Raw genomic sequence first — 21128 nt, forward strand, 5'->3', positions numbered from 1 at the left:
AGCCCTGAGGCACTCCACAACTGAACAGGTCATGGATACACTACCTCCAACCCAGCTCCACCAAAGGTCATCAACAAGAAAGATTAATGCTGTCTCCCTACTGTATTCTGGCCTGAAACCTAATCGAAATGGGCCCAGATAATCCATTTCCTCCAACAGCCTCTGCAACTACTGTCCAACCACCTTTTTTCAACAACCTTCTCAAGAATGGGAAGGTTAGAGACAGGATAACTGTCTAGAAGAGTTGGATCCAGCAATGGTTTCTTGAAGAGGGGGCTCACTAGCTTGAGGATTGAGCTAGGTGACCAATCTAACTAAAATCCCAGTGACTTGAGTTGGAAATGTTGATAAAGGAAACAGGGGTGCTGCTGAGAGGGGAATATGTATGGAAGCTGCTGCAGTGATGAGAAAACTCTGGGTCCTTGACCAAAATACAATTCTTCTTATCTTCCCTACATCCAGGCTGCCAGTTCCACCATCCTGGCTTACTACTTGGCTGCTTTGGGCCTCCTTTTCTCCCTGGTAGAGTTCATAGCCCTAATCAGACACCCTCATCACATGATTGATCCATACATGCTCAGCAGTTTGTGCCCATCCTGGATAAATTACCCTTTCTCAAGAACAATGGTAAAGTTTATAAGGGACGCCATCTCATCCAGGCATCTCAAGCCACATCTGCTTCCTTCATTTAACTTTTTTGCAAATTCTCTAGACTTCCATCACTTATGGTTTCTCTATCTCATCAACTAACAAAGAGAACACCTAACATCCTATGGCATACTTTCAGTTTTAAAATGGTATAGGATTTTTAAAAATATACAACCTGAACCTGTTGCAATACAATAACAATATATTGAAGTACAGTATATCACAATAATAATGGGATACATTCCCTGAGCAGTAGCATAAACAGTAATAATAATCAGAAATAGGGCCATTCCCAACACATGTGTCTATTAAATCTTACAAACTTAATAAACTTAACGGGTAGAAGCTTCTTTGTTTTGAAATGAAAACTGATTATCAATATGTGAATACCCAAGGCCAGTTTGGCATTTATACAGAGCTTGCATTAAGTTAGAAAACCTGTATAGCATGGTGAGCCAAACCAGAGGTAACAATATTCAAGCAACCTTTGGTTTCATGAAGGGCTTTATAAAAATCAAGGCATGGGAGGATGATTTGTACTGGGTCCCTAGCATCATAGGTGCTCACAGACTAACTGATACCTTTGCTTTCTACTACAGCCCCAATTTGTCTGGATTTCATTTCTTGTACAGCTTCCCATAACATAAGGAGTCTTTCCAAAATGTCTTGCAGATTGGCCTGCAACCACTGTTCTTCTTTTAATATGTTAGGCTGCAGGCTACAATTTTTTGCACCAAGGTGACAGCTCCAAGCACCTGCTGTCTTCATTATCTACTCCTACTGCCAATATGGATGGCGATGTCTTTTGCTTTGACAGCTACAGGAAATCCAACAGCCTGTGGAATCTTTCACACTGAATGTAAAGCACAAGGACATTTTTAAAAAAACTGAATAGCAAGCTACAAAACAGAAAGCAAAATTAATTCCACCAATCTGATTTTCTTGCCATAACACAGGAGTTGTTTCTTTCCTTCCAGAATACCTGAAGAATCTGTTTCATGGGTTGTCTTGATTTTGCTGTTTTGTGGATTGCACAGCCTTTGCTGTACATTAAGCATTGCATTTCTGCTCTTTCAGAAGGCTGCTTTGAATCCAGCATTGACTGAAATAAGTGGACAGCATTTAAAGAATGCAAGAAACCTGGCTGGGATTACAAAGCACAATTGACCTGAATTTAACCAGACATGTAATGCAACTAAGTAGTAGGGTATTAGTATTTTGATTTAGAAAATTGTTATTAGTATGTGACCATCAGTCTTTGTCACTGAGAGTTGCCTTATAGCAGGTCCAGCTATTTCTCCATCTAGTATAATATTATCTACCCAAGAGCATCCACAAGAGGGGTCAAAAATGTTGAGATGGTGGCTATAACCATGTGATTGAAATCCCACCTCTGTTTATTGTGTCACACATGCAAGGAGGTTGAACCTGAAGCCTCTTTCATAGTAGGATTGCCCAAACCATAGGGATTGTTTATACTTTAGTATATCTTCTTAAATTTCTACATACTTACTCAGGAGGAAAAAAATCGCAACAGTAGAACTTTTCCTCAACTACCAGGGGAATAAATATGGTAAAAGATTTTGATAAATTACATGGATAGTTAACTATCACCCTATAGTCTCTTTTAGTTTTAGCAATATTATGTGAAGAGCAGAAGAGGAGTAAGAAATAATAAATGAAAGAAATGAAGGCATAAGATTGCCTTTTGTTCTTTAAACTTCTCATCTCTCTCTTTTTAAGGATCTCATGACCTCTATCGAAACACATTTTTTTCAGTCTTCACCTTCCTCTCAATCCATTCACTCTATTTTCCCTCACAAAAGTGAGTAACCAGTAAGAAAGAAGTTTCTCTGGTCATACAGAGAACATGAATGATTACTGAATCACAAAATATTCTTTCTATATGACCAAGACACCTCGAAGTACTTTTTCATACTGATCATTCATTTTTGTATTCAGTCTGCATTCATACAGCACCAATGCATGTGTTATCCTCTCATTTCTTGTTTTACCGCACACACTTCTTCAGAACCCATTCCCAGTGCATTCAGTGGGAGATGCGATAGCTGCCTTCAAGTATCTGAAGGGTTATCGTGTGGAGGACAGAGTAGACTTGTTCAGTGTTGTTCCAAAACCTGAGGCAGGGAACAATGAGATTAAATTACAACGAAGCAGATTTCAACTGAACATCACCTTTAAGTAAGAGCCGTGATACTGTATAACAGAACAGACTGCCTGAGAAGGTGGTGGAGACTGTATGGCTTTCCACAAGGAATATTGCACAGGGGTTGATTTCCAGGGCCCCTTCTAGCTCTTGTATTATTTGTCCTGACATACCCAACTCTCCTTTCTGTGTAACAAAGTAGGCTAAAGTTTGCTTCTATGTATATCCATTTTACTTTCTTTTAACAAATATTTCACTGTTAAATTAATCAATTAATTAACATTTCTCCCTTTACACTTGTTATACCTGCAGCCTTCTTTTTTTTTTACATGCAACATGCTCTATTTTTCATCCCTTTTTCTCAAACGCTAATATTTGTTTCAATTCCACTTTTCAACCCATCACTATCATTCCCATACATATCTCTAACATAACTCCACCCAGCAGTCTTGCATCACCAGATGGAAGGCCTTTAGTATTGACCTCCACTGCCCATCTTGGTTTTGGTCAACTGAGGCTTTTGAATAACACTTTTTAGTAAGATCGAGAAGCAAACTAACTTACCATTCCTAGTTGTAACCATGCCACATGCTAATGATAATGGCAGTTCCAATAAATTAGGGCATATTTTAGCCATTATGCCACAAGTGCAAACAAAGTCCAATTTTATCCCAAGTATAAAGATCCTAGCATGCACACTTCCATGCATGCTAGGATCTCTAATTCAGACACTATCTTGCAAATCAACACACTGTTGCCCACATCCCACTGACCATGAAATACATGCAATCCCCTGATACACACTCAGGCATAAGATGTAAAGTACAGTGACATGAGGTGAGGTGAGGTGAGGTGAGGTGAGGTGAGGTGAGGTGAGGTGAGGTGAGGTGAGGTGAGGTGAGGTGAGGTGAGGTGAGGTGAGGTGAAGTGAATTAGGGCCCTTTCATGTACTGCAGTTCCTTGAGGTTTCTTCCAACACTATTGTCCCTGAAAGGCCAAGAGTGCCCTTGACCCAGAAAAAATATGTGTGCCTGATGAAGGCAAGCACAAAGTGCTGAAGCCTGGATTTTGACCACTTTATAAAAAAGAAATATTAAATATCTCTCCTTCTAGAAATGTGATTCCTTGTACAGAGGTTAAAGCAAAACAAAGCCAGCATTGGCACCTGTGAGCAACAGAAGTTTCAATAAACAGTAAAGGAACAGAACCATCTACAAGCTCTTGATCCAGCAAAGCTAGCATAAATTGTAATATTCCACCATACTGCTACCAGCTAATGGAATTTGGGAAGAAAGTATTCTACTATTCATGTTGCATTGGACTAAGCCTCAGTTTTTGCTCTCTATCTCCCTCTTTTGCTTCATTTTCATCATTTAGTAACACCAAGTTGAATGTATGAATAACATCCATACTGTAGTTGACATGACAGTTTTCCTTAGTGGTAAATGATGGCTGATCTGCCTTATTTTTGTTAAAGCTATTGTTTCCCTTACCCTTTTTCCAGCACAAAACCCAAGGTGAATTATAAATCAGTGTTTATCTCTGTTAAATAAATTTAAAAATAAAGTGGAATGCATTCTCACATGCTTCCAGCTGTGTAAAGGAGGGCACCATTTTTTAAAACCAAACCCTTTTATTCATTGCAATTGCCTCCTCTGTGAGGATTCCATAAAGCTGCTGCCCCCTGAACTCCAAGAAAAATAATGAAGATGAGACAAAATGCTGCAGTGCATTGGAAAATCTAGGAAAAAGTTTTGGCCTCCATTTTCATTTTCTGCAGGCACAAAATCACTACTGGACTCAACTCATGTTCTTCAGAAAAAGTACCCTGCATTCCCCCCCACCCCCAATTTCCATGCCATTTAATGGAAGAGAATTTGCATTCATGGTTTTTTTCCAAGGGAGAAGAAAATTTTGGTGAAATCCTGATAAATCAAATGTCATGTTCTTTAGGTCTACCTCCATATCTAGGTTGCAAAAACCTGGACAACTGCTATATGGCAGCAAAGAATTTCTCTAGTGGTCACATAGGATTTTGCATTCCAGGTATGGTGGGCCTAGAGTTCTTGCACTTATTTAGTTGTAAGAGGCCAAATAAGATCAAAAACACCCAGAAGAGACATATGGAAAGTATTCTCAAGCACATAGACAAAAGAGTTGAGAAATAGAATATCCTCTCACAAGGAAAAAAAAACTATTGAGAATTTACAAAACAGATTTTAGCACAACATTAGATTAGATGCATAACAAAATTATAATAAAACATCATGCTACTAAAGAAACTATTTCAAAATGGGAAGCCCTCATATCTTTCAGGAGATAAATGAGTTTCCCAAAGGAAGTCCAGTACTATAGCAATCTAGTAGAACAATATCCAGCCTTTTTAGCAACCACCTAGTCTTCAAAGGTGGTAGCAGAGCTTCTTCAAAGGGATTTCCTAGCACTACAAACCAAAAAGCATTTTTAGTTTGTGGTGCTATTCCATCTTTAGCTTTTGAGCTATTCCATCTTTCTCTCCTCAGTGGATTGTTTATGGGAAAACCCAAGAGGGTTACAAATTGAAACGATGAATGAGACAAGAGAATTGCACCAATAAAAGCCTTATCTAGAAACATATATTGGAGTAGCACAATATTTATCTACTTAGATTCGCTAGTGCACAAATCCCAACAGAAGAGAATGCTTTTGTAAAATATTGTGATTTCAAATTTGAATCTTCCTTCTCCAATGCAGATCTTTAAAAAATAACCAAAATAGAGCACATGTTCTAGCCAGCTCACAGTCCAATCTAATGATGTTGGTGTTGAAAAGATGGGTTACTTCTCAGTGGTTGGGACTATAACTCAGGTCCTTAACCTTCTAGAAGACCACAGTGACATAGTGCAATCTTTAGAAAAGTGATGCATTATTTTTTCACAAATGAAAATTAAAACAGCTTAATTAATTATTCAATTCTGGCATTTTCTTATGATTTTAAGGGTGAGAATGGAAGTGGGATGTCCACCCTTAACTACCACCCCTGGCAAAAATTGAACAATCTTCTAAAATAGTGCTGCTAAAATACAATCATTTTGCTACTGAATTTCAGGGATGCAGGGACTGCATGGAAACTGCTGCTTGCCCACCTTTGTTGTAGTGGTTCAAGGGATGGGTTAAGACTGGCAAGATCCAAGTTCATGTCCTTATTCAGTCAAAAACCTACTGTGTATTTTTGGACTAATCGGTGTCCATCAGTTTAACCAATTTAAAGGATTGTGGGGTTGTTGTTGTTGTTGGTGGTGGTGCCTTCTTCTTAAGCCTAGCCCAAGGTCACACAGCATTCTGCCACACTGTCTTGAATCCAATGTGAGTCATTTCTTTGTAAGATGTCAGCATTGGTAACACTACTGCGATAGGTAATACCAAGGATCTTTCGTAGACAGCACTGTTAGAACATGTTGAGTCTTTGTGCTACTTGCTATGTCATCTTCCACATTTCACGGGCATATTTTGCAGTTGGCAAAACAATACTGTTGTAGAATTAGAGCTTTGTCTTGATGTTAATAGTTGACATAGATCAAATTAGGCACAACTGCTGAAATACTGCCAAAATTCTTCCAATACTGGATTTAATGTCTACTTCAGCATCTCCATCACTGCAAAGTGTGCTTCCCAGAGAGGTGAAGTGCTCTATCTCTTTGATGTGTTCACATCCTACAAAGAATTGTGGGGTCCCTCTACCATTTCCTGCTTGCATCACCTTTGCTATGGCAGTACTAACTTGTGACCCAACTTTAGAAGCCTCAATTTCCAGCTTATCAGTCAAGCCTGGCAGGCATTCTCTGGTTTCTGCTAGTAGTGCAATATCATCTGAAAAACTGAGGTCTATAAGCCAAGAAGTATTTTTCCATGGAATTCCAAAGTTTGGCTGCTTCATGGCTCTTTTCAGAACAAAGTCCACAACCAAAATGAACAAAAATGGTGACAGAATACAACCTTGTTGAACTCCTGTGTTGATGTTGAAGAACTCCATAGTGCTTCTGTCAGTCCTTATGCAGCAACTGGCATTCAGGTAGAGACTCTGGAAAATATTGACCTATCTCTGGGGAATGCCATAGCTCCTGACAATGTTGCATAATGACTCTCTGTGTGCGCTGTCAAAAGACTTTTTGAAGTCGATGGAATTGATCCTCAGCACTCATTGGAATTCAAGGCTCTATTCAATAATACATTGTAAAGATTAGTTCACAGCATGATCTTCTGCAGTGGAAGCCAGCTTGTTCCTTGCACCATTTAAGTATGCTCTTGAATACCACCAAATGAATCAATTTTCAGTTACCTAAGCATTTTTAATTTGCCCAACATTTAAAACCTAATCTAAAGCCTGTAAATGAAACCAGCCTTTAGAGATGCTTTTTGAAGAAGTCCCCACACAAGAATATGGGCAATTACAGAGCCTACATTTGATATCAGAAGGTCCTGGCCACCTCCAGGAAATGCAGGAGAAAATCTGCTTGATCACTTGGAGAACTACTGCTCAGTATAGATCAGCACAGGAAGAGGAAGGGATAGGAAGCAGGAAGTAGCACAAAAAGAAGCATAGCTAACCATACTTGGCTCTGGCTCTTCCCACAACCAGTTTACTTTGAATAAACCCAGCTCTCAGCAAAGAAATGCAGCCCAGTCCAAGTGGCAAAGTTGAGTTCAAACTTGCTAGTTGTATAAACTATGTAATATCAGGATTAAACACAGTATGGAACTGTGCCTTCATGTTTTGTCTAGAACCTTTGGCCCTTTGCTTTCTTATAGCACTCAGCAGCCCTAGCCAGCAGGGCAAACATTTGGGATGCCGGGAATCATTCCCACAAGCACCCGAAGATCCAGGTTTCCACTTCTGTGCTGGATTGTAATCTTCTCCCTTGGGGTTTGTGCTTTATATTTATAGAAGAGATGTCTGCTGTCTCCCTTGCCAACTGGCCTGAAACTGTAATGTCACTAATTATTGTCTTCTGTTTTGTTTTGGTTGTTGTTTAAACAGTAAGGCTGAACATACTTTTAACTGAATAAGCAAGCATATAAATATTTCACAAACACTTCAAGCAGTAAAGGAAAGATATACAATGGACAGTTTTGAACGAAGCCTAGATTCAAATCTCTCCGTGACATCTCATTTCTGCTGATCCAGCCTCCTTTACAGGGCCTTTGTGAGGATAAAATAGGATGATTTTTTTTGCTCTGATTTCCCTACACAGAGGGCCACTTATAAAAACAAAGCCACTGTTCCTAGTAGCAAAACATCTTCCATCCAACCTTCAGCCATCAGGAACCTAAAGTAATATTTCATTGAAACCATAATGAGTGAGACCCTGTGAAAGGGGAGGTTGCAAATCCCCTTCTTTCCCTGACATGGACAGGGTAAGACATGCTCTGGATCTCCCAGGTGACCTTCCTTGAGGGTCAACAGTTAGTTTGCGATGCAAAGGACCTGAGAAAGAAGGAATATCATTGCAAAATATGTGGAACGCAGGGTGCAACACAACAATAGCCTCATTGTTACCATAGCGACTGTAGGTGGTACAACCCATGGATGCATTTTTACTAGTGCCAGTCTACCATAGCCATTCTTCAGTGATTTTAACAAGAAAATGCTTTGCTTTCTTCACCTCAGTGGTTTAGGTATGTATCTACCTTGATGTAAATTCATTTCCCATTATATCCTTTGCCTGAAGCACCCAAATGTCTAGGTTCATCACGGGGTATGTTTTGTCTTTTACATTCTTCCTTTCTAGTTTGATCTAAAAATAGATTGTTAAGCCCTTTCCCCATCTCCCTACCAGTTAAGATCTATTTGTGCCCTTTTCTGAAATCTAAAATGGTGCAATGTATGCAGAAATAAATAGGGATAATATCTTGATTATTATACTGCCCTAAATGAAAAATGTTGAGCCACCCAATCATTTCACTTCTTGAAGCATACTTTGGCTGGGGCTTCTTTGATTATTGGAGTCCAAGGAGGTCACCACCATTGTCCCCCCCAAAACCAATATTGTATAATCCACTTAGCATGATTTAAGCCCTCTCAAACTATTTTTCCTGGTGAGGTGCATGTAGTAGAAGGAAAAATATTAGTCCAAATGATGTAAGATAGTTTATTAAATGCATCATAATTGCACAAAGATCTTAATAACATAATATGAACTATTTATTCAACTAACCACAATTAAATATTTATTTATATGCTTCCCACTTCTTTTTAAAGGGGTGGCTTCTCTTGGGGCTTGCAATGCATGAAATTTATGAAAGATGCTGCATGATTACTACCTTGAGCATTATTTACTTCTAATATTTCACCCATCAGCACAACTTAGTCTTGCACATGAAACCATTTAAATTAATGCCCACAACTTTAACTTAATGGGGAGGGGAGGGGAAGGATGCAAGAATATACAAGCATGAATTTTGAAATACCTTTACCTTCTTACATGGAAACAACCACTACTTGCTAAAAATTATTCAGGTAACTGGAGACTGATGAGCTAGGACTAGGTAAAACATATTATTAAATAGCCATATTTAGTGTGATATCCCTTAGAGTCTCCAGTTCTCCTGAGAGCCACAGGTATATAGGAAATTGATACCCCTTGCACAGGTGTAACATAAAACTTCTTTCTTTCTAAGCTTGGAAGCATAGGCAATACTTTATTTTTGAAATAAAAAATTCTGATTGATTTTCCATGAAAATTAACCTACTCTCAAAGGGAAATATGGCTCTTATTTATCACTGTTGTTGCCCACATCCCAAGGTTGAACCCTGCCTTCAAAGATGCAATAATAATACAACTTGGAATTTATCATTTTTCCTTTCTTAAAAAAGGTTTACAATTTTGTCTACAATTTGGAGAATCTGCTTCTGTATTAGTCCTATAGCTTTTTTTAAAAAAAAATTAAATTTGCTCTTTCAAAGCTCATCACCTGACAAACTTCCTTCACTAGCAATAAAAGGCTCAATGCTGTCAAATAAGTCATTTTAAACAGAGACTTCTCACAGTATAAGAGAGCAGATCAGGGCAGGCCTGTTGTAGCAGCACACTATAAAATGCAGAACATGTTACACCTCTTCTATATACTCCCCCAAGCCAAGCATAATTTTATTTATTTATTTATAAATTTGTCATCGCCCATCTCCTCCCACCAGAGGGACTCTGGGCTTTTGAGGAAACTGCTTTTCCTCTATCTGATTGCTAGGCTATACTGGTACAAAGCTATTAGTACTGTACATCTGAAAGGTACTAAAGGGAAATAGATATTTAGCTTGCTGCATTTAAGAGTGACCCCCTGGCCCCTGTTATTCTATTCTACAGAAAGATGATCAGATGGTTAGTAATATGTTCCTCTGTGACTGCAAACCTCTTAAAGAGATAGGAGATTTTCCAGATTTCTTCCTTTTAGCTATTTCCTCCTTCAGTCCAGATCCTGGTTCCATGCTAGGCCAACAGGGAAGAGTGGACAGGGCACACTTCCTTTACTGAGATGCACCTTGTGTAAAATAGCTTCAGTGTTAGAAGTCTCCCACCCAGGCAGAAGTACACTTTAATCTGCATTAAATCTCCCATTGGATCAGATCTCACAGGAGATATTTATGTTCTTTTAATAGAATCAGCATTCCTTTTTCACTAGCTGTGCAGCCTTGAATTAGCCCATTGCAGGAATCCCAATTCCGTAACAAGAATGCGTTTAAATGACTCTTGTACTTATCATTTCAACTGACTGTGTAAACTTAAGGAACCACAGCAAATAAAGCTGCCTGGTAGAAACTTTCTGCAATTATGCATTCATTTTAATGGGAATAACTGGATTAAAAAAAGACAGTGAAGTAGAAGGTACTCCACTTGTAAAATGAATAACATTCTTTCTATAAATCTGAGCTGTTTGAAGTCTGATATTTTGGAAGGGGGTCCATTTAGAGCTTTTTTCTATCTCTTTCTATAATGCCTGCACAATCTACTATTGTCTCCAAGTTATTGTGGATGTTTATTATACTTCAAATCCCCCCTTAAATAACAAACATTAAGTATTGTACCAAATGCTCTCTTGTTGTTTATTCATTTAGTCGCTTCCGACTCTTCGTGACTTCATGGACCAGCCCACGCCAGAGCTTCCTGTCGGTCGTCAACACCCCCAGCTCCCCCAGGGACAAGTCCATCACCTCTAGAATATCATCCATCCATCTTGCCCTTGGTCGGCCCCTCTTCCTTTTGCCTTCCACTCTCCCTAGCATCAGCATCTTCTCCAGGGTGTCCTGTCTTCTCATTATGTGGCCAAAGTATTTCAGTTTTGCCTTTTATATCATTCCCTCAAGTGAGCAGTCTGGCTTTATTTCCTGGAGGATGGACTGGTTTGATCTCCTTGCAGTCCAAGGCACTCTCAGAATTTTCCTCCAACACCACAGTTCCAAAGCATTGATCTTCCTTCTCTCAGCCTTCCTTATGGTCCAGCTCTCACAGCCATATGTTACTACTGGGAACACCATTGCTTTAACTATGCGGACCTTTGTTGTCAGTGTGATGTCTCTGCTCTTAACTATTTTATCGAGATTTGTCATTGCTCTTCTCCCAAGAATTAAACATCTTCTGATTTCCTGACTGCAGTCAGCATCTGCAGTAATCTTCGCACCTAGAAATACAAAGTCTTTCACTGCTTCTACATTTTCTCCCTCTATTTGCCAGTTATCAATCAAGCTGGTTGCCATAATCTTGTTTTTTTCAGGTTTAGCTGCAAGCCAGCTTTTGCACTTTCTTCTTTCACCTTCATCATAAGGCTCCTCAGTTCCTCTTCGCTTTCAGCCATCAAAGTGGTATCATCTGCATATCTGAGATTGTTAATGTTTCCTCCAGCGATTTTAACTCCAGCCTTGGATTTCTCAAGCCCAGCATGTCGCATGATGTGTTCTGCATACAAGTTGAATAGGTAGGGTGAGAGTATACAGCCCTGCCGTACTCCTTTCCCAATCTTAAACCAGTCCGTTGTTCCGTGGTCTGTTCTTACTGTTGCTACTTGGTCGTTATACAGATTCTTCAGGAGGCATACAAGATGACTTGGTATCCCCATACCACTAAGAACTTGCCACAATTTGTTATGGTCCACACAGTCAAAGGATTTAGAATAGTCAATAAAACAGAAATAGATGTTTTTCTGAAACTCCCTGGCTTTTTCCATTATCCAGCAATATTGGCAATTTGGTCCCTAGTTCCTCTGCCTTTTCTAAACCAGCTTGTACATCTGGCAATTCTCGCTCCATGAATTGCTGAAGTCTACCTTGCAGGATCTTGAGCATTACCTTACTGGCATGTGAAATGAGTGCCACTGTTCAATAGTTTGAAGATTCTTTAGTGTTTCCCTTTTTTGGTATGGGGATATAAGTTGATTTTTTCCAATCTGATGGCCATTCTTGTGTTTTCCAAATTTGCTGGCATATAGCATGCATTACCTTGACAGCATCATCTTGCAAGATTTTGAACAGTTCAGCTGGGATGCCGTCATCTCCTACTGCCTTGTTATTAGCAATGCTTCTTAAGGCCCATTCAACCTCACTCTTTAGGATGTCTGGCTCTAGCTCACTGACCACACCATCAAAGCTATCCACGATATTGTTATCCCTCCTATACAGGTCTTCTGTATATTCTTGCCACCTTTTCTTGATCTCTTCTTCTTCTGTTGGGTCCTTGCCATCTTTGTTTTTGATCATACCCATTTTTGACTGGAATTTACCTCCGATGTTTCTAATTTTCTGGAAGAGGTCTCTTGTCCTTCCTATTCTATTCTCTTCTTCCACTTCTGCGCATTGCTTGTTTAAAAATAATTCCTTATCTCTTCTGGCTAACCTCTGAAATTTTGCATTTAATTGGGCATATCTTCCCCTATCACTGTTGCCTTTTGCTTTCCTTCTTTCTTGGGCTACTTCTAGTGTCTCAGCAGACAGCCATTTTGCCTTCTTGGTTTTCTCTTTCTTTGGGATGTATTTTGTTGCCACCTCCAGAACAATGTTGCAAACTTCTGTCCAGAGTTCTTCCGGGACCCAATCTACTAAGTCCAGTCCCTTAAATCTATTCTTCACCTCCACTGCATATTCCTTAGTGAGCTCATATCTAGCTGATCTGTGGGTCTTCCCTAATCTCTTTAGTCTGATCCTAAATTGTGCAAGAAGAAGCTTGTGATCTGAACTGCAGTCAGCTCCAGGTCTTGTTTTTACTGACTGTATAGATGTCCACCACCTTTGGCTGCAAAAGATGTAGTCAATCTGATTTCGGTGTTGTCCATCTGGTGAAGTCCATGTATAAAGCCATCTCTTAGGTTGTTGGAAGAGAGTGTTTGTTATGCAGAGTGAGTTGTCTTGGCAAAATTCTATCAGCCTATGTCCTGCTTCGTTTTGTTCTCCCAGGCCATGCTTACCTGTAATTCCAGGTGTCATTTGACTGCCCACCTTAGCATTCCAGTCTCCTGTGATGAAAATAACATCTCTTTTAGGCGTGTTGTCCAGTAGGTGCTGCAGATCCTCATAGAACTGCTCTACTTCAGCTTCTTCAGCATCTGTGGTTGGGGCGTATATTTGGATCACTGTGATGTTAGATGGCTTGCCCTGAATTCGAATTGAGATCATTCTATCATTTTCTGGATTGTATCCAAGCACTGCTTTAGCCACTTTACTATTAATTATGAAGGCTACTCCATTTCCTCTGTGGTCCTCTTGTCCACAGTAGTAGATCTGGTGGTCATTTGATGTGAAGTGGCCCATTCCAGTCCATTTCAGTTCACTGACGCCCAGAATGTCTATCTTTAATCTTGACATCTCCCCAATAACCACATCCAATTTGCCCTGGCTCATAGATCTTACATTCCAGGTTCCACTGGTCTGTTGATCCTTAGAACATCGGATTCGCCGTTCACCACCAGCACCGTTGGCCGCTAGCCGTCCTTTCGGCTTTGAGCTAGCTGCGTCATCACGTCTGGGGCTAGTTGAACTCATCCTCTGTTCCTCCCCAGTAGCATTTTGACCATCTTCCGACCTGGGGGTCTCATCTTCCGATGGTATACCGACATATCTCTGGTTGTACTGATCCATTTAGTTTTCACGGCAAGAATACTGGGGTAGGTTGCCATTACCTTCCCCAGGGATCGCATTTAGTCTGACCTCTCTGTCATGACCTTCCCGTCTTGGGTGGCCCTTCACGGTTTAGCTCATGGCATCATTGAGGTGCTCAAGCTCCAGCACCACGACAAGGTAATGATCCTTTGCTGAAGAAATGCTCTCTTAGCCAGCCACTAATAACACCTTCATCTTCTTGGTTTTGAGAATAAGTGCCAGATGAGGACACTTTCGGGCTTTTATTGAGTTACAACCCTGCCTCTTCTTTCCTTCCCTAAAAAAAATATATATATTGTGAAAGAAAAGATTAAATGGCTGCATAAAAACTTTTGATTGGTAGCACCAGAAACCTTCCATGTTAATGAGCCCAAGAATGTAGCATATAAACCCACCATTCCCTAATCTGGCAACCTCCAGATGTGTTGGACCTGCAATTCCCATAATTCCCCACCAAGTGGATTAAATCTGGAAACATTCCCAAAGGTGGTAGGGCTTCAGCAGATTTGAAGGCCTCAGTGCCCCATAGTATTACTTGACTCCATACTCCACAAATGCAGAGATAAATAAATGCATGCTTTCTTATTCCAGATAAGGTAATCAAGGTGTCCCCCAAATAGTGGATTCAATTTATTGAAATACGTTATGAGGACTCTAACAAAAGAACGATTAGGGTGAGTGTGACCAAATACAGAACATCCATTTTACCATAAACCAAACTAATAAAATTTGTCCTCCAGCCTCTCTTCCACCTTGGCTTACTTTTTTTTCTGAGCAGGAGGGCACATTTTCAACAAGTACTATAAACTGCATCCACCTACTATTTACTTTCTAAGGATACTTCCCTAGTCTGTGTTATGCTTGCAAATGGTGCTTTGCAGTACACCAAGGAACCAAGAGTAGGGTGAGTGTTACCACTATAAGTGACACTGGGTGCCATGTTGAAGACTCAGATTATAGACAGCAAAATTCAATTTTTCTCACTTGGCTCTCTCCAAATGTGATGGACTTAAATTCCAGCCTGGTGGTTACGTGAGATGTAATCCGAGACATAAGAAAAACTAGAATATACCATTCATTGGATCCAAATAACCATAGGTATATTATTTTAAAAATTGATGTATTGAATCTATATCCTGCCTTTTCTCTAGGAACCCAAACATCACACACAAGAAGGTTCCCTTATTTTACCAACACAACAACCCTATGAAATATATTGAACTGAAATTTAGCCCACAGTCACCCAACAAGTTCCATGATCAAATGGAGATTTGAATCTGGATCTCTCCAGGCCCTGTCCATTGGCTGAACCATTTTTCCATACTGTTTCATCAGTTCCCATCATCTAAATTGCATGTTTCATCTGAGCCTAGAACAAGAAATTTCCAGGGAATTTTGGGGTACTATCTAAATTACTCCATAAGTTAGGTTGAAATTAAGGCAACATACAGAGACTTCCATATAATACTGTTGGATCTCATCCATGATGCATTTCAAATCCTGGTCCTTTAGTTATTTATGATATGGCTCTCCCAGAAAGCACATAAAAGATACTGTAGCAAAACAATCAGCCTTGACCACAGGCATGTTCCTTTAAACATTGGATGGATTAGCATAATACTTTACTCTAAAACATGGTTGGCTAGTTTGTGACTATACTGTGCAAATCTAGCCAGCATGGTTACTTTATGGTTTAAGGAACTAATTCAATCTGAAAATTTTATTTCATTTAACCATCGTTGAATTAAGTACTGTATAATTACAATTGCTGCCCATCTGTTATGTTGGAGAAGAGGCTGCTGATTTCAATCTTGTCAGTGCAAATAGGTAAGATGCAGGACAGATGGAAAAAGGACAGAATGCAATGGTGAGGAGATTTATACTTGCCTCCTGTCTCTTCAGGCCAATTTTGGGTAGGCCTGCTTGGAACTGGATCAGCTGGGTTCATACAATATACTTTCACTAGGTTAAATGGGGCTGGGTTGATTGTGATTCAGCATATTGTAAAACCCCACCAGCCACTGTACTAGCATCTCTATGAACCATATTATGAGCATTCTCAAATGAGCAGGATACGGTTTATTTGTTCAGACACAGCATTTTATGTAAACACAGCAACTGTGGTTTATAAATCAAGTTTTAGGGTTTATTGTGTTGCATGAACCCAGCCACTGGGTTCATAACCAAAAAACCACCAAGGAGAAAACCACACCCCCCAACACTATATAAACAGGGAGCAAACCCTGCGCTCACTAGCACTGATGACGTTCTTCAACCATGAGTTACATATATTCTCTTCTATTGCCAAAATGTCCAGCTTTGCTCTCATTCCAGGTAAACTGGTGCAAAGTCAAAATAACCATGATTCAGCCCTCCAAATAAACTGACATCATAGGATGGGCAGCAGTTCCAAGAATGCATACGAAGGGGCTAAGTTTCTAGAGCACTGCATGAAGTTGCAGGCAGCAGGAAAGGCATTCCTGTTTGTTTTGTTTGGAAAAAAAGTAAAACATTCATGATGTAGAAGGTGGTTATGTAAGCTGTTCCCACAGCAAAGCAGAAAATCCTTAATTCTCAGATTTTACATGTTCTCATTCATAGCCATGTTCAGGTCACGCACTGCTTAGTTTTTCTCTTACTTTTGTTTTCTAAAGGTCTCCCAAAACATCACTCCAAGAAGGCATCCAAAAGAAAGAAAACCAGCTCCTGACTCATTATTTGAATGCAGTAGTGGATTTCATGGCTGCCTGTAAAAAAAACACTGAAGCAGAAGGGAAGACTTGTGTGGGTTTTTACGATGGAAGGTAATGGGAGTATCCCAGAAAGAAAATCAGAACTGACCATTTATCTCACCATGTATGTGGAGGCATGTCTGTCGAGGTTGCCTGAGATTTTATTCTGCACTACGGCACAGCAAGTAGACAGGCTTGTTCTTCTGTCCTTAAAGGGTAACGTGGTGAGAACTTTATACCGTAGGTCAAAACTACAATTGTGTGCATTTTGCATTAGAAAAACAAAATCTGAACAAAGCGGCTCACATTCTACAGTCACTTTTCTATGCATTAGTCTGTTATCCCCAGTTGAATCCATTTCCAAAGATAATATTTTAAAAGATATGGACTTTTAAAGGGGTATGTGTGTGAAGGAATGTGTTTTTTCTAACTTTACTAGTTTATGCTGGTTAAATTTGATACCATGCTGATTTGGTAAAGTCTTGATGTTTACTACATCATCATATAAAGTTATAAATGTTTAATAATGTTTCTGAGAAACATAAAATTACAATTCAAGACCTAAAAATAAATGCTATCCTAGCAAAATAAAATATTAACTTGAACAAATAAAGTGCCTAGGAAAAGATTCTCCAATTTCCAAAACTGGCAAAGCAATCTTCAGATATTATCTCATCTTCCTTGGGGATTCATTGATGAACTTGTCTTCCATCAATACAATCATTAATCTTGTCATTAATTGCAATCAATGGATTGCAATTAATGGGACAAATTAGTCAAATTAGAAGTCATCACAAAAGAACATAGTTATCACAAAAAACATAGTTTCTTTTAAAAAATGTGATCGCAATTTTAAAAAAGAAATACGGATAAACCAATACACAAGTTAGAAGAAAAATAGTCATATACGCACATCCAATATATTAATTAGTTATGAATACTGAAGCAAACAAAAATAAAATAAGCAAACAGAAAAACAAATAGAAAAAAATTCTAAAAGATTAACCTACTAAGTTACTATAAATCACCTAAATATATCACATATTCATATAATAATTTAATAAAAATATATTAAATTGTTGCTGAAATTGCACAGAGGAGTTCATCTGCCATTCTTAAATACCTCAAGTCAAGAGGTGGCCTTTATCTATCTATCTATCTATCTATCTATCTATCTATCTATCTATCTATCTATCTATCCAATTTGTCCCCGCCCATCTCCTCCCATCGGGGGACTCTGGGCGGTTTACAATAATCAATTAAAACAACAATAATACAATGAATAGAATATACAATATAAAATTACAGCAATAAATAATATAAATAAGAGTAAAAAATAAAAAGTCCAAGTGGCAAAAGAATCTAAAACAGCCCAAGTATGGGAGGAGTAGTCTATAGCAGCCATCCCCATGTCGATCTATTCCCCTCTCCGCCCCAAGCGAGGTGGCAGAACCAGGTCTTCAGACTCCTCCTCCTCCGATTATATACCTGCAGCAGTCAAATTATTCGAAGCCAAACCTATAGCACAACTCCTGTATGGTGCCCACTTTGGCCCCTTCTCCAATTTTGCTCCATTGGAACTTGTGCAATCCAAATTTCTAAGAAAGGCCCTTCAAGTCCCAAAACGTGTCTCTAATGCCACCCTGAGACTAGAGACAGGCCTCATGAAAGTGGAGTCTAGGGTGTGGGAGGTCATACTCAACTATTGGCTCAGATTATCCCTTTTTCCCCTTGGCCTTGCCCCTTTAACTATGAGTGATGATTTTCAATCCACATGGAAAGAGGCAGTGGCAACTAAAACCTCATCCCTGGGCTTCTCTCCAGGTCTTCTACTCAGCATGGGATACAATCAGGCCAAAGCACTCATTAAACAGTGTGTAGCAGACACAGAGCACCAATTGCATCTAGCCAGGACCCCAACTTTTACTGCCAGTGAATCCAGCAGGTATTCTGCATCCCATATGACACATTTAACTAAACTCGAGGTACCAATCATCGGAAGGCCTTTACTCTGGCACAACATCACACTCTCCCCTTCAAGCTGTCCTTGAAGGCCGGTACAGGAAGACTCCTTACCTGGAGAGACAATGCCCCTCTGACTCTGGACGCACAGAAACAACAGAGCATGTGCATCTCCAGTGCCTGTACTACAGAGACATTCATACTAGCCTCATCTTACCATTGTTGTATAAATACCCAGGGCACTCAGGACAATTTTACACCTCCCTGCTGCTGTCAGATACCAACCCTGCTACAATGTGCAATGTTGCCAGGTTCTGCGCAGCAATTCACCAGATGATGGCCATAAACTAGCATTTATTTTATCACACTAGAGTATTAGTGTGATAATAATCACACTAATTACTTACAGATACACTAATCTTTATGCTCCCCTACACCCATCTAATACTTCTACCCTTCCCTCTAGATTTTCTTTTTTCCCCTTTTGTTTTAGACTTTTGTGTTTTAGCTTTTTATATTAGATTTTAATGTATTTGCTATGCTTTTAACTGACTGTACCCCACCCTCCTTATGCTGGTCTTTGACATAATAAAGATTTATTTGTTTGTTTGCTTGTTTATGTTAAATTACACACACAAATGTCTATTCTTGTAAAATATTATGAAATCTATGCTAAATAGAAATGTATGTGTCATTTTTTGATAGCCATTTCAAAAATGGATAAATTACACATTTCTTGAACCTAGACTTTGCTATCTGATAATAGCGATATTATCAGGCTAATAGTACTATTCCAGTCTTTCAATATAATTCTATTGGCTGTTCCCCATGCTCAATATTACCAATATTCCTCAAAAACAGTCAGATTCCACAACTTTGGAATATAACTGAAGATAACATTGACATCTTTAGCTTGAAAACATTTATCCATACAAATACTAATATATGTTACAATATTGTTCCCCAAAGAAACTAAAACCTGATGTGACCCAACCATGGGTTAATGTACGCTCAAATTTCTGACATCACCAACAAAGAAAATTAAGAGTCCATCCTTTCTGATATATAATATGAGGAGCCCAATAAACTCAAAATAAAATCTTTTGATAGATTCATTTGAGATTTATGTCCAAAGAGACAAACTTAACATTTTTTTAAAATTGATGTTCCATTACTGGGTATTCCAACACTTTATTCCGTAAGTCATAAATATCAGTAAAATTTGACTTTTATATATTTTTAGAAATATAGACAATATTTCTGTTTTCTATTCCTGATAGTTTCAATGGGAATTTAACATGGGAGATGATTATCACTAACTTAATATGCCTGGGGTTTTTTTTAGATTTTTTAATCCCACCTTTATTATTTTTTATAAATAACTCAAGGTGGTGAACATATCTAATACTCCTTCCTCCTCCTGTTTTCCCCACAACAACCAACCTGTGAGATGAGCTGGGCTGAGAGAGAGTGACTGGCCGGAGGTCACCCAGCCGGCTTTCATGCCCAAGGTGGGACTAGAACTCTCAGTCTCCTGGTTTCTAGCCTGGTTATTCATGAATTCTGGAAAAAATGCTTATTTAGAAAGTCGGTATATAAATACATCAATGAAATGTAGTGAAAGCACTGCAGTATACTCTAATAAGCACTGTTCATATTTTGATAACCATAATACCATACGTATGTCCCAGCAAGACTACAAGGTTTTTTCCCTAAATTACCTGTGAATCAGGCAAAACATCTTACTGAGAATGTAGCAATATACTATTAAGCAAAATAACAAATGGTTTAGAGGTGTAAATAATGAAAGCAAGTTGCTAAAATGGAGGCAGGAGAAGACAAGAAGAAGCCACTGCATTACTTCAAGGGGTCTTGTACCCCTCCACATCTGGAGGGTGAAGATCTGCTCAGAAGAGCCACCTCTATCCATAAAGGCTCTTCATGTGAATGAGCACCATGGGAGATTAGGATTCTCAATCAGTGGGAGGTTGCCATGGATAAAGAGGCTTTCAATTGCAAGCACTCATCCTCTAGTCATGAGGTACAATGAGAGGAGAATGATGGTAGCATGTTGACTGTATCCTACCTAAGTCCCAAACATATCTGGGAGTGGAAGAAACAACTTACTACAGAATAAGCATGTATAGGTTTCTGAGTGCTTATAGCCCAGTGCACAGACTTCCACATCCCATTTCCTTTTTGCAAACTGAAAGGAAAAAACAGATCAGTACCCCACTTCCCCAGTTTGCAATGCAGTTTATATGGAATAAGCTGAGCTAAATAGATCAGCTAAACAAAGCAGCAACCAATGCATCCTTCCCAGGAACTTCAGTGAACTCATGGGACTTGATGTAAAGTAAGCATCTAGTGGTTTATGATTCCTGAGCCCAGATTTCCACAGCCGTGTGTGTGTGAGTGTGTGTGTTGAAAGAGTAATTTATGTAAGAGTCAATGACTAATATGTGTACATACAGTGGGAAGATAAATCGATTATATGAAT

General features: G+C 39.2%; 1 non-coding gene across 1 annotated transcript; it reads right to left on the reverse strand.

Moving 5' to 3' along the window:
- Positions 1-20758: 20758 nt before the first annotated feature.
- Positions 20759-20880, reverse strand: LOC134488699 (small nucleolar RNA SNORA17). Its single transcript, XR_010067017.1, has one exon. It is a non-coding gene; the product is annotated as a small nucleolar RNA SNORA17 (small nucleolar RNA).
- Positions 20881-21128: the final 248 nt, after the last annotated feature.

The sequence above is a fragment of the Candoia aspera genome, chromosome 1 (assembly GCF_035149785.1).
Source record: "Candoia aspera isolate rCanAsp1 chromosome 1, rCanAsp1.hap2, whole genome shotgun sequence".
NCBI classification, from domain to species: Eukaryota; Metazoa; Chordata; class Lepidosauria; order Squamata; family Boidae; genus Candoia; species Candoia aspera.